This window comes from Phascolarctos cinereus, unplaced genomic scaffold (genome assembly GCF_003287225.1).
Source record: "Phascolarctos cinereus isolate Bilbo 61053 unplaced genomic scaffold, phaCin_HiC Scaffold_2;HRSCAF=192, whole genome shotgun sequence".
Lineage (NCBI taxonomy): Eukaryota > Metazoa > Chordata > Mammalia > Diprotodontia > Phascolarctidae > Phascolarctos > Phascolarctos cinereus.
Window position 1 is genome coordinate 204,533,570 of NW_027555625.1, and position 12,903 is coordinate 204,546,472.

General features: G+C 36.7%; 1 pseudogene; it reads right to left on the minus strand.

Annotated features, from left to right (window-relative positions):
* Positions 1-9,405: 9,405 nt before the first annotated feature.
* On the minus strand, positions 9,406-9,816 carry LOC110212716 (large ribosomal subunit protein eL27 pseudogene; annotated as a pseudogene).
* Positions 9,817-12,903: the final 3,087 nt, after the last annotated feature.

Below are 12,903 nucleotides of genomic sequence, written 5' to 3' on the forward strand. Positions count from 1 at the left end.
ATGAACTAGAGAAAGAAATGGCAAACCGCTCCATTGTCTTTGCCAAGAAAACTCCAAAAGGGGTCACAAAGAGTTAGACATGGCTGAAACAACTAAACAAAAACCAACAACAGTTGGAAACAGGAAGATTATGTTCTAGGTTGAAGTAAAAAAAAAAGACAGGAAGCCATATTATAAGTGGAGGAGAGCAGAGCAAAGTGAGATGGGATAATGGAAAGGGATGGTTTTCCTTCAGGTGCTAATAGAATAGGGCCAAAGAGGCAGGTCACCAGCAGGAAGAAAGACAGCAGACATTTCAAAGACAGAGCTGAATTTGAGGGTATCACCTCTACCCTCTAATCCTGGATCTCAGGGTAACCTATCCAGTAACCAGCCTTTGTCCCCACCACATCTGACATGATCCATATGAACTTAATCTAACTTCCTCAAAAGCTGCCTCCAGCCATCACTAATGCACCCTTTAAGTTTTGAGACGTGGATTTTACTCCTGACTGTTGTTTTTCAGTCCTATCACCCTAAACTCTGGATATTTTCCTCCTCTATAAAATGGGAATAATCATACCTGTGATGCATGGCTGTTCTGGGGCCAATTCTAACTAGATAGACAATTGCAGGTCTCCATTATTGCTTTGCTGATTGTCTAGACTTATGAAAATAATGGAGAAAATGTTAATAATGCAGATTAAACATAGAAGTTTATTGGGTATACTTTTTTTTTCCTCTGAGAGTAGGTCATTAAACATTTACCAGCACACTACAGCTATGACATCGAAATTAGAAGATTATTACGAGGGTCAAATGGAAAAAGGAATTTGAAAGCATTTGGTATATAAAACACTAGAAAAATAGAAGGGATTATTTATTATTAGTGTTATCATTATTAACACTACTATTATTGCTATACTGGCAACTTATGTTTTACATTTTTTGTTATTTTTTAGTGTAAATCTCATAAGGAGTTACCTATTAAACAATGAAATGGAAAAATGGATACAAAAACACATTTCCAAACCTTTCTCTGTGAGTTTCCCCAAGGAAAATTCCTTCACTCTTACTTTATGATTATAGACCTCACTGAAATTTCCTCATGGGCATTGATCAGCTGCCTAAGTAGCACTGTTAACCTGAACCAAAGCTGCATGTGGTACCAGGGGAAGTTACCTCCGAGGGCTTCAGGGCCTCAAACCTGCTGCTTGTTTCCATAGGAATGCTACATTGCCAAGCTTGGGGAATTCTCATGCAATGGTAATGCTAACTGTCTGGCCTGGCATGCATCTTATAGAAAACTGCATGTGTATTAAGTTTACAAGGCAGAGGCTAAAACTCCCTCTATTTTTTGCTATTGAAAGAGAACATTCAGAGATGCAATATTGACACAGATGAGAATGACTGAAAAGTTAACCAATCTCCCTCTTCTGATTAATATGTTAGCCTGTGTTCTTTTTTTTTGTAAATAATTTTTTAAATTTTTTCCAATTATATGTAAAGATAGTTTTCATCACTTATTTTTCATCATTTATTATTTATTGAGTTTCACATTTTTCCTCCCTCCCTCTATTATTTTCATTATCTTTTAAAAAATCCTTGATTGTTTCTATTATTTGATGTTTGACCCACTCATTCTTTAAATTAGATGATTTAGTTTCCAGTTAATTTTTAATCAATTTTTTCATGGCCTTTTATTATATGTAATTTTTATTGCATCATGATTTGAAAAGGATGCATTTAATATTTCTGCCTTTCTGCATTTGATTGTGAGGTTTTATGCCCTAATATATGGTCAATTTTGTGTATGTGCTATGTACTACTGAGAAAATGGTATATTCTCTTCTATCCCCAATCAATTTTTCCCAAAGGTTAACACATCTAACTGTCCTAAAATTCTGTCCCTGTCTTCAACTTCTTTCTTGTTTATTTTGTGCTTAGATTTACCTAATTTTGAGAGGTGGAGGTTGAGGTCCCCCACCAGTATAGTTTTTCTGTCTATTTCTTCCTGTAAGACATTTAACTTCTCTCCTCAGAATTTTGATGCTATTCTACTTGGTGAGTATATGTTTAGTAATGATATTACATCATTGTCTATGGTACTTTTTAGCAGGATGTGATATCTTTCCTTTTATGATTTATTTAGATCTACTTTTGCTTTTGTTCATCTGAGATAGGGATTGCTATTCCTGCTTTTTTTTTTCTTACTTCAGCTGAAGCATAATATATTCTGCTTCAGCCCTTTACCTTTACTCTCTGCTTTAAATGTATTTCTTGTAAACAACATATTGTAGGATTCTGTTTTTAATTCACTCTGCTATCTGCTTTCTTTTTATAGGAGACATTCACAGTCATGATTACTAACTATATATTTCCCTCCATCCTATTTTCCCTATTTATACTTTTTTTCTCTCTCTCCTTTCACCATCTATCCTTAACAATGTTTTGCTTCTGACCACCACCTCCCTCATCCTACCCTCCTTTCTATCAGCCTCCCCTTTCTTTTCTACTTTCTTTCCTACTTCCCTATAGGGTAAGATAGATTTCTTTACACAACCGAGTGTGTTATTTCCCCTCTGAGCCAAATCCAATGACAGTAAGGTTCAAACAATGCTCACCCATTCCTTCTTTCCCTCTGTTGTAATAGGTCTTTCATGTCTCTCCATGTATTATAATTTGCCCCATTCTGCCTCCCTCTTTCCTCTTCTCCCACTAAAATCCTTTTTTCACCCCTTAATTTTTTTATCATCTTATCAATGTCAACTTATATCCATACCCTTTGTCTATGTATACATCTTCTCACTGCCCTAATAATGATACAGTTCTGAAAGTTACAAGTATATTCCCATATAGTCATGTAAATAATTTAACCTTATTGACTACCATGTTTTGTTTTGTTTTGTTTTTCTGTTCAACTTATTAGGTTTCTCTTGAATCTTGTATCTGAAGATCAGATTTTCTGTTCAGCTCTGGTCTTTTCATGAGGAGAGTTTGAAAGCCCCTGTTTCATTGAATATTCATTCATCTTTTTCCCTGAAAGATTATGCCCAGTTTTGCTAGGTAGTTGATTCTTGAAGGCTTCTTTCCTTTCTGAATGTAATATTCCAAGACCTCAAATCCTTTAATGTAGAATCTCCTAAGTCCTGTGTAATCTTGACTGTGGTTCCTTGATATTTGAATTATTTCTTTCTGGCTGCTTGCATAATTGTTCTGCCTGATTGTTCTGGAATTTAGCTACAATATTCTTTGGAGTTTTCATTTTGGGATCTCTTTTGGAGGTGATTGGTGGATTCTTTCAATGACCATTTTGCCTTCTGGTTCTAGAGTATCAGGGTGGGTTTTCTTGGTAATTTCTTGAAAGATGCTGTCCAGGATCTTTTTTTTTTCTGTCATGTCTTTCAGATAGTCCAATAATTCTTAAGTTATCTTTTCTGGATCTATTTTCCAGCTCACTTCATTTTCCAATATGGTATTTTACATTTTCTTCTATTTTTCCATTCTTTTGATTTTGTTTGACTGGTTCTTAATGCCTTATGGAGTCATTAGCTTTCACTTGCCAAATTCTAATTTTTAAGGGATTATTTTCTTCAGTTAGCTTTTGTGCCTCCATTTCCATTTGTCCAAATCTACTTTTAATTTCTACTTTTCTTCAGTGCTTTTTTTTCCATTTGACTAATTCTATTTTTTTAAGGAGTTGTTTTCTTCAGTAAACCATTGCTCTTCCCTTTTACAAGTTGTTGACTCTTTTTTCATAATTCTCTTGCATAACTCTCATTTCATTTCTGATTTTTTCTACCTTTCTTACTTAACTTGAAAAATCCTTTTTGAGCTCTTCCAAGAGGACTTTTGGGGCTTGAGACCAATTTATATTCACCTTTGAGGCTTTACGTGTAGACATTTTGACATTGCTTTACTCTTCTCAGTTTATGTTTGGATATTCCCTGTCACCAAACCAGCTTTCTTTAGTTAGGGCTCTTTTCTTTTCTTTTCTTTTCTTTTCTTTTCTTTTCTTTTCTTTTCTTTTCTTTTCTTTTCTTCTTTTCTTTTCTTTTCTTTTCTTCTCTTCTCTTCTCTTCTCTTCTCTTCTCTTCTCTTCTCTTCTCTTCTCTTCTCTTCTCTTCTCTTCTCTTCTCTTCTCTTCTCTTCTCTTCTCTTTTCCTTTCTTTTCTTTTCTTTTCTTTTCTCTTCTCTTCTCTTCTTTTCTTTTCTTTTTCTTGCTCATTTAAAAAATGAGCTCTGCTTCTGGGATACAAGGGATGCTGTCCCAAGCCTCTTGTACTGGGAAGTCAGGGGTCTGGTCACTTGCTTTCTGTAGAAGGGCCTCTGGGACTGGTGGCTTGCCTACTGGGCTAGGGTAGCCCAGTCTAGTTGCACCTATTGTGAGTTGGGTTTCAGGGCTGGAAGTTTGCCTGCTGCTCTGGTCCTGGAGGTGTCACAGTTGGCCTGCTGTGCCATTGGCCTGCTGTGTCAAGACTGTGGGAGTTTGGTTGCTGATCTGTGCTGTGGCTAAGAATCTCCCCATTGGCTTGCCTGGACAATGCCTGTGCTGGGCTGTGCTCCTCTTTTACCCAAGTGAGGAAGACCTTTCCTGAAGTCCTTCTAAGTTATCTTGGGCTAGAAAATACTTTCACTTCATCTTTATGTGGATTTTGTCACTACAGAATTATTTTAGAAGATTGATTTCACATTGTTTCCAAGGAAAAGTGGGAAGAATTCAGGCAACTTCCTGGCTTCTCCCTTCCATGTTGGCTCTTTTTTGCCTGTGTCCTTAAATTACAGCCTAAGCCTTGGAAGACTCACAAGTCTTTGGCATTCATATTGCTTTTCTGTGTGTAGAGCATAGGTATACTTGTGGTGGTACTAGATCTCATATGGGGTATCATTTTTGTGTGGCTTGAGTACTGCCTTCTTTAGATGAAAGATGGTGTGTCACTGGATTACTTATCCAGCGCAGCTATTTTATTAATTGGGTGCTATACTTGAATAGCCCATGAAGGGTTGTCCTACTTAAACCATGAGTACATTGGCCTTACAAATTGGCATATCTGGCACATGCCTAAAATAGCCCTTTCTTAAAAGGTTACAATATTCCTGCTGGCCACCAAAAGTCTCTTATCCTGCAAACACCTAGGCTGCTTCTCTTTTTGCCTAATCCACAAGGCTAGGCCTGAAGGAGTTTTGATTAACCCCTTAATGGACTATATCAAATTGACCTAGAGGTTAAAATTACTCAAAACATTAAAATATTAAATTTGCAATCTACCTAGTTCTGAGTCCTTAGTCTCTTATTTCACTTCTCACTGCATTTATAGCTCCAGAAATATAGGTTACTATCATGACAAAACAAATGGATATCATCCCTTTAGCATATTCTATGACTTATGATAATAATCCCTGGATGTATTGGGAAAAGAGTTTCCCATGATAAGTTCATCAGCAATTGCTTCAGCATTTTTCTTTGTTATCCCTATGAAATGGCATGAAATGTTATCTTATCTCCCTAGGCCTGGGTCAAATGATTTGAGATAAATAGGGTTAGCAGGGGTGCAGGTAGGCATTATTGACATACCTTGCATCATGGTCCTCCAACCACAAGATATTGTAGGATCAAAGATTTAGAGTTAGAAGGGATCTTGTGAGTTCATCAAGTCTAAGACCCTTCTTTAGTTAGGAGGAAAACGAGACTGAAAGATGTTAAGTGATTTGCCCAAAGTGATATTGGTAGTAAGTAGCTGAGTTGGGATCTGAACTAAATTTTAAATTGTAAATACAGTGCTCTTTCTACTTTACCTTGCTACCTTAAGACTCAATAAATAATATAGCTTTCCTTAAAGAATATATAATATACACACACATGCATATATATATATATATATACATATATATATATATATATATATATATATATATATATATATATATATATGTTTACTTGTTAAAAAGTACTATGGCATAGTGAGAAAGAGAACTGGACTTGCATTAAGGAGATCATAGAATCATAGATTCTGAGTGAGTAGGAATTTTAGGGGTCATCAAGTCCAAATTTGCAATTTTGCAAATGAGGAAACTGAAGTGGTTTTGAGTCACAACTTTGCCACTTACTAGCCATGTGACCTGAGGTAAGTCATTTTGCCTGTGGCTCCATTACTATTTCTATGCAGCACATATTCTGGAATTATTCTCCTAATCACACTAGCAAGTCAAGCTGTAGCTCACAAGCTCCCATTTATGTGCTTCCTACTCCATGATTATCAATTGGTGTTAATTAGTCATCCAGTATTAATTAGCTTTTAGTTTGGAATATTTACTAACATAGCATAAGAATAGTTGGTGCAAAACTTGCACTCATACTTGGAGTCCCTCTCTCCTATAAGTATATACAAAATCTGAGGAAATTAAGATAAAACTTAGAGCACAGATCCTGGAAATCCTTTTGTTAGAAGTCCTCTGCTTCTCTTTGTGAAGTCTTTATGAAGATCTTGTACATGGTTGTTATTTTCTGCTGTGATTCCTATACAGAGTTCTAAAGCATCCTTTCCTTTGTGTGTCTGGCTTAATCCCTAGATACTGCCACTATCACAACTATTCCAAGAACACTGATAAGATGCTCATAAGAAGTCCAAATACCCTGACCCTTGGAAATTCCCTAGCTACAAAGAGAAGAGGGAAGAAAAGAAAAGATTCTTCTCTCTTCAACTACTCTTAGAAAAAAATTTCTTGTCAAGGGTTTGGATGGAACCTACATTTCCTGACTGGAATGCCAGAGCCTAAACTGGATTGCAATTTTATAGAAGACCCTTTGATTGATGGATTGGTTGATTCAGTGAGATGTTTTCACATGATTAAAAAGTATCAGGGCTAGAGTATCTTACAAGTTTCTTGACTCAATCAATGTCTGCTCTTGCACCTGCAAAGTGGTGATATTCATTGCCGTGTTTTTTATCATATAAGATCAAATGATATGATGATACATGTGCAAGACTTAGTAAAGCAGAAAGCCCTAGGCAAAGGTGAGCTATTATCATTCTATTATTCATCTCAAAATACTTTCCTACATGTATTAGAATGGATCCCTACTCTATTCTTACCAGAGAAACTTAAAATCACCCAAGACTCTAAGTACAGATATAAGTCCCAATTAAAACTTGAGGATGATTCAAGATATTGATAGTTGTCCTTTGTTTCTGAAGAGACCAAAATGACATCATTGTGTTAGAATCAAGCTGCAATGTGTCTGGCTGTGGCTGATCAGACCAATATGAGCTCAGAATGCTCTAACACAGGTTGGGCACAATATTCTGTGTGAATATTTGGAATGGAGATGTCTCTAAATTTGCACATTTCATGTTTCCTTTGAGGTACTGCAATTTTGCTTTTCTTATAGAACATGATGCCTTCTTTGATGCAGACATACCATGCTGGGTGGTCCTATGCCAATGTCTCCTGTGTCTCACAATTGATTCCAAGGTTCTTCAAAGACACCTTGAGAGACTCCTTGTACCACTTCTGATCTCCATCTAAGTGCTTGCCTAGTGTAAGTTCTCTGTAAAAGTCTTTTAGTCTACATTTGCCATGTGAACAATGTGGAGTTGGAATTGGAATTATGTTCTCTGCAATAGAGTTTGAATGCTTGGCAGTTCATTTGGAGAAAGGACCTCAGTGTCTGGTACCTTATCTTTCTAGGACAGGTGATCTTCAGAATTCTGAAGATTCTGTGTCGATATAGTTACCACGCTGATATTCTAAAAGTTTGTGTGACCATATCATTTTATTACTCAAAAAGCTTCAGTGCATCCCTAATGCCTCTAGGATAACTTAGTAGCTCTTATGTTTGGTATTTAAAGCCCATCACATTTGTTTCCAACCTATTTTGCCAGACTAATTTCATTCTACCCCTTCTCATATACTCTATGTTCCCACAAAACTGATCAATTCCCTGTTCCCCACACGTGCCATTGTATCTCTCATGTCTGTGCCTTTCTCAGATTGTCCCCGTGCCTGAATTGTTAGACCTCCTAATCTTTGCCTCTTAGAATCTGTTTCTTATAGAAAACCTTTCTTGATTCTTTCTAGTTGTTACTGTCTTTCTTGAAATTACTTTATATTACTTGTAATATGATCTGTATTTATTTACTTATGTGCATTTTGAATTGCATGACCCTCTTTGCCCCTTGCTGCACCCTATATTTCTAGTAGACTATAAGCTAAATGAGAAGGGCAGGGATGTTTTATTTTTTTCCTTTGAATCCCTAGAGCGTAAGATTATACCTTGCATATTGCAGGAGCTTAATAAATATTTGTCACATTAAAATGAGAATTGAATTTATTGAACTCTAATAACACTCATTTACATGATACTAGCTAGTATTTAATTATATATTATCTTTTGTACTTTTGCTGAGACAGTTATTCCACTTATGTTTGATTATAAATTATTCAGAAGTAGAGACTGTGGCTTCAATTTCTTTGACACCTGACCAAATGCTGGGCATAAGTAGACATTTTACAAATATGTACAGGCTCTGATTCATTGATCAAATAGACAGAACTCAAAGATCCATTAAGCCAAAATAAGTGGGCCTCATCCAACTGAAAGTATAAATGAAATTTAAGTATTAGGTACAAATTAACAATTGAAGTCATCTGTCCTAATTGGTCATTAAATTTAACATTTGACAAATGTTAAAATTGAGCACCACTAATTCACACACCACATTTGGCTCCTGGGTCCTGTCAAAGGCTTGATACTAAAGGGCTGTGGCTTTGTCTCTAACACTTTTGATAAATCTCTCATCCCAACTTCCATCCCTTTTTCATAGAATACTGGGTTTTTGTTTTTCTGTTTTTGTTTGTTTGTTTTGCATTTTCCTGATTTATATCTTTCTGACCATTTCTTCTCTATGTACTTACTGGTTCTCTTTTCCTCCTAATTGTGGATTTTCTCCAAGGCTTAGTGTTCTGCCCTCTGTTCTTACCTTTCTACATATTTGTTCTTGGAAGGTTATGTGAACATAGGGGTTCAAATCTTAATTCTGAAGAAACAACTCCCCTGGCTACATTACCAGATCTAACCTCTCTGTTGAGCTCCAGTCCCATATCACCAATCTGCTTTCTGGATACATGCATCTGGATTGAAACCCAGTATGTCTAAAAATGAATTTTTTCCTCTTTACCTAGAACTGATTCATCCTAGCTTCCTCATTTCTGCTGTTTGTTATCTTCCATACTGCCTGTCCTTTAGATTTGAAAGCTTTGTGTGGTCCTTGATTTGCTTTTCCTTTATCGGTTCTAATTAGTCACTAAGTCTACTGATTCCTTTTTGAAAATGCCCCTACTTTCTGTCCCTTCTGTTGCACTCACTAATTAGTCTTTTTTTTTCACTTTCAATAAACATTTTATTTACTGACCAACAAAGTAGTTCTAAAACTGTAGCTTCTGGAACAGCCACTTGTTTTTGCCTGTCTTGTACCTTTCCTCAGATTTGACCTTGGCCTCCCTCCTCACCTTACGTTTTAGTGCGAGGTCATGGAACACATCCTTGTTGACGACTGTTTTGTCCAATAGGATATCCACAGAGTATCTGGTGGGCATGAGATGGATGTAGTTATAAACTTTCACAAAGGACTTGATTTTTGATCTCTTGGCAATCTTCTTTTTGCCCATTACTACAGTCACTTTGAGATGGTAATGGTCAATACCTGCCACCAAGGCATGGCTGTAGGGCCTGTTGGAGGTCCCATCATTAATGTTCTGGATGATGATGGCTTTGTGCCCAGAGCACTACCCGGCCAGGCCCAGCACCACCTTCCTGGGCTTCATGAACTTGCCCATTTTGACACGAAGCAGGTTGTTCCTAGAGCCCAAAGCCACCAATTAGTCTTCTAATTGGCAAGTTTTCCCCCTCTCTAATCCATCTTCCACACATCTGCCAAAATGATTTTCCTAAAGTGCTAGTCTATGTGCTAGACCATGTCACTCTTCTACCCGGTAAATTATAATAGCTCCCTAATGTCTCGAGGATCAAATAGAAATGTTTCTGTTTAGCTTTAAAGCACTTCCCAACCTAGCCCTGATCTACCTTTCCAGCTTTGTAATACGTTATTGCTCTTCCAGAACTCTATGGTCTGTTCAGACTGCTCTTCTTGCTGGTCTTCTGTCTCTGTGTTTTCATTGGCTGTCTCCCATGCCTAGAGAGCTCTCTTGAATCACCTCTGCTTTATGGAATCTCATTTTTTATTTCCTACAAAATTACATTTACAAGACACAAGAAAACTTTCCTAATTCCTCCATCTGCTAGTGCCCTCCTCCCACCAAATTTGTTTTGTGTTTATTTTTAAGATATTTCATATATTGTTTTGTAATGTGTAGTCTGTGCATGTGTGTGTTCTCTGTATGTGTAGGGGGGATTTGGCTTTATTCCTAGCTTAGCTGAAGTAATCAAAGGAAATAGAAAAGTTGCTAGCATTTCAAGATGAAGGATAAATATGAATTTGCACCTTGTTATCTCTTTACAAAGTATGAAACAGTTTTCCTGATAGCACAGCAGGGCAACTGGCCCTTGACAGGCTGATGATTGATAAACTCTAGGAGCAATCAAAGTACAAACGAGGCAATGAGTAGCTTTGTAGAGTATTCTTTCACCTTTATGGTTATAGTAGTGGTGATGGTGTGGGGACTATATTGGTGCTTTCTCTTGCTCTCCATCAGTCACAGTATTGTGCTTCAGACTATTTACTCAGTAAGTGACACTGAATCCAGTGGGGAACAGATATACAGAGAGTCAGAGACAAGAATCATCTCTATAGAAATATACCTGTGACCCTGGGAAGTGATTGAATTATGGATTCTCAACATCTGACCTTTGATGTTTCAGCTGTAGAGCAGTAGACCCAGGAACCTCAAATGAACAACCTGCTCCACAGACACATAAAGACACTGAACCCCAATTTGAGGGGCAAAAAGCAGAATGAGGATAACACAAATAGAGAAAGTTATGACTTTCCTAGGCCACATGTCTTCCCTACATAAGTGTTTTACTTGTTATGACCAACTCTTCTTACATATTTAAGTGTATTTGTGAGAAGGTATACCCCAAATTGTATACAAGGAATGTGTATAACCACTGCTTTTTTTCAATATAATATCTATATTAAAACCCTTTGCTTTGAGCTAATTTCCTCTACTGGTTTCCTGGTAAAGGTAAATGCACTGGTGATGGCCTTAAGGGTTAAAGTTTTAGAAATAGTAGCTACTCTCTGGTGGATCCAATCCATGAATATAAGTGCAAAATGGTAGAGTAACCTAGAGAGGGTTCTTTATTTCTTTACATGCATATTATCTCCCCCAACAGAAGGTAAATATATTGAGGTCAGAGTCTGTTTTATTGTCGCCAGTTACCCAGTGCTTAGTACTATGCCTGATACATATGGTGCTTGCTGATTAACCAATTACCTCTGTTATCATTTTAGCTTAGAACTGTATTAATGCAATACTTGCCTTGTTGGTGGGTATCATCCTAGTCTTTCATTTCTCTCATCTATCCTGTAAACTATCCTGTAAAATGCTAGGAAATGTGCTCTCTTCTCCATTACACATTAAGTGCATGCATCACACTTCTCAAAACTGTTCAATGCCTTGTTTGTGTTTTGATTACTTCTAGGACTTCAGCCTGTCCAGAACTAACTGCCCTTCCTGTGCTATCAGGAAAAACCTGTTTTATACTTTGTAAAGAGATAACAGGGAATGAATTCATATTTGTACTACAACTTGACATGCTGACATATTTCCACTCATATTAAGTGTGTCTCCTTGTTCATCAAATGCATGATATTCTCTTCTATCACATTGCTCCTGATGCAAAGTCCTTCCTCCTCACCTTTCCTCTAGTTTTTCCTTTCTTCTAACCAAATTCTACCTACTCTTTAAGGTCAGTTCAAGTTGCTAATTCTCCACAAAACTTCTTTGAATTGTTACAATTCCTTGTTTTACATAATAATTCTAATGTTACGGATAACTTCAATTCTCTGTGCAATGTAGGGCACACATCCTATGCATTTGATGCCAGAGGTACATTCATCTCTGTAGGAAGAATATAGGGAACTGCCAATAATCCCAAACGCCAAACCCTATTTCTCATTTTCTGAGGAATTCTAGGATTTTACAAAGAAGTCTGAGAATTTCCACAAAGGAAAAAAAAAAAGAAACTCTAATTGCAGACACATCCTGTAAACACATCCACTATATTGCACACAATGTGTATTTTCAACCACTGGCGGAAAAACCATTAGAATTTTGTTGAAATCAAAGAACAACAGAAGATAGAGATCAACTAGGTCATGATAGAGAAACTTAAACCGGTATTTATGGTTTTCTCAAGGCTGCTTGATCAATCAATTAATCAGTCAACAAAGATTTATTAAATATCTATGTTATTGACCATGACTAGGAACTGCACAGTAAATATCTGAGCAAAGATCTGAATCCAAATATGTTGACTCTAAACCCAGTGCTCTTGCTGTTATGTCATACCTGGTGACTTTGTGACTGAACAGTTGGCTTTTATTGATGATTAAGAATCTGTCACACATACTAAAAAGTCAATACTAGTAGGCAGCATGTGCACACACACATCCTATATATTAGAGTCAACATTTTAGAAAGTGGAATGTCACCGTGTATAAAACATCTAAAATGATTGTCACACTATATACTATTCTCTTCTATATCTGATAACATTTGGAATAATATGTTCAGTTCTGATTGCCACATTTTAGGAAGAATATTGACAACTCAAGTGTTCCAGAAGAAGGTGACAGGATGGTGAGGGGACTCAGAATAATGTCATACAAAGATTGACTAAAAGAATTGAAAATATCTATCCTGGAGAAGAGAAGACTTGAGAGGATGTAATAGTTGTCT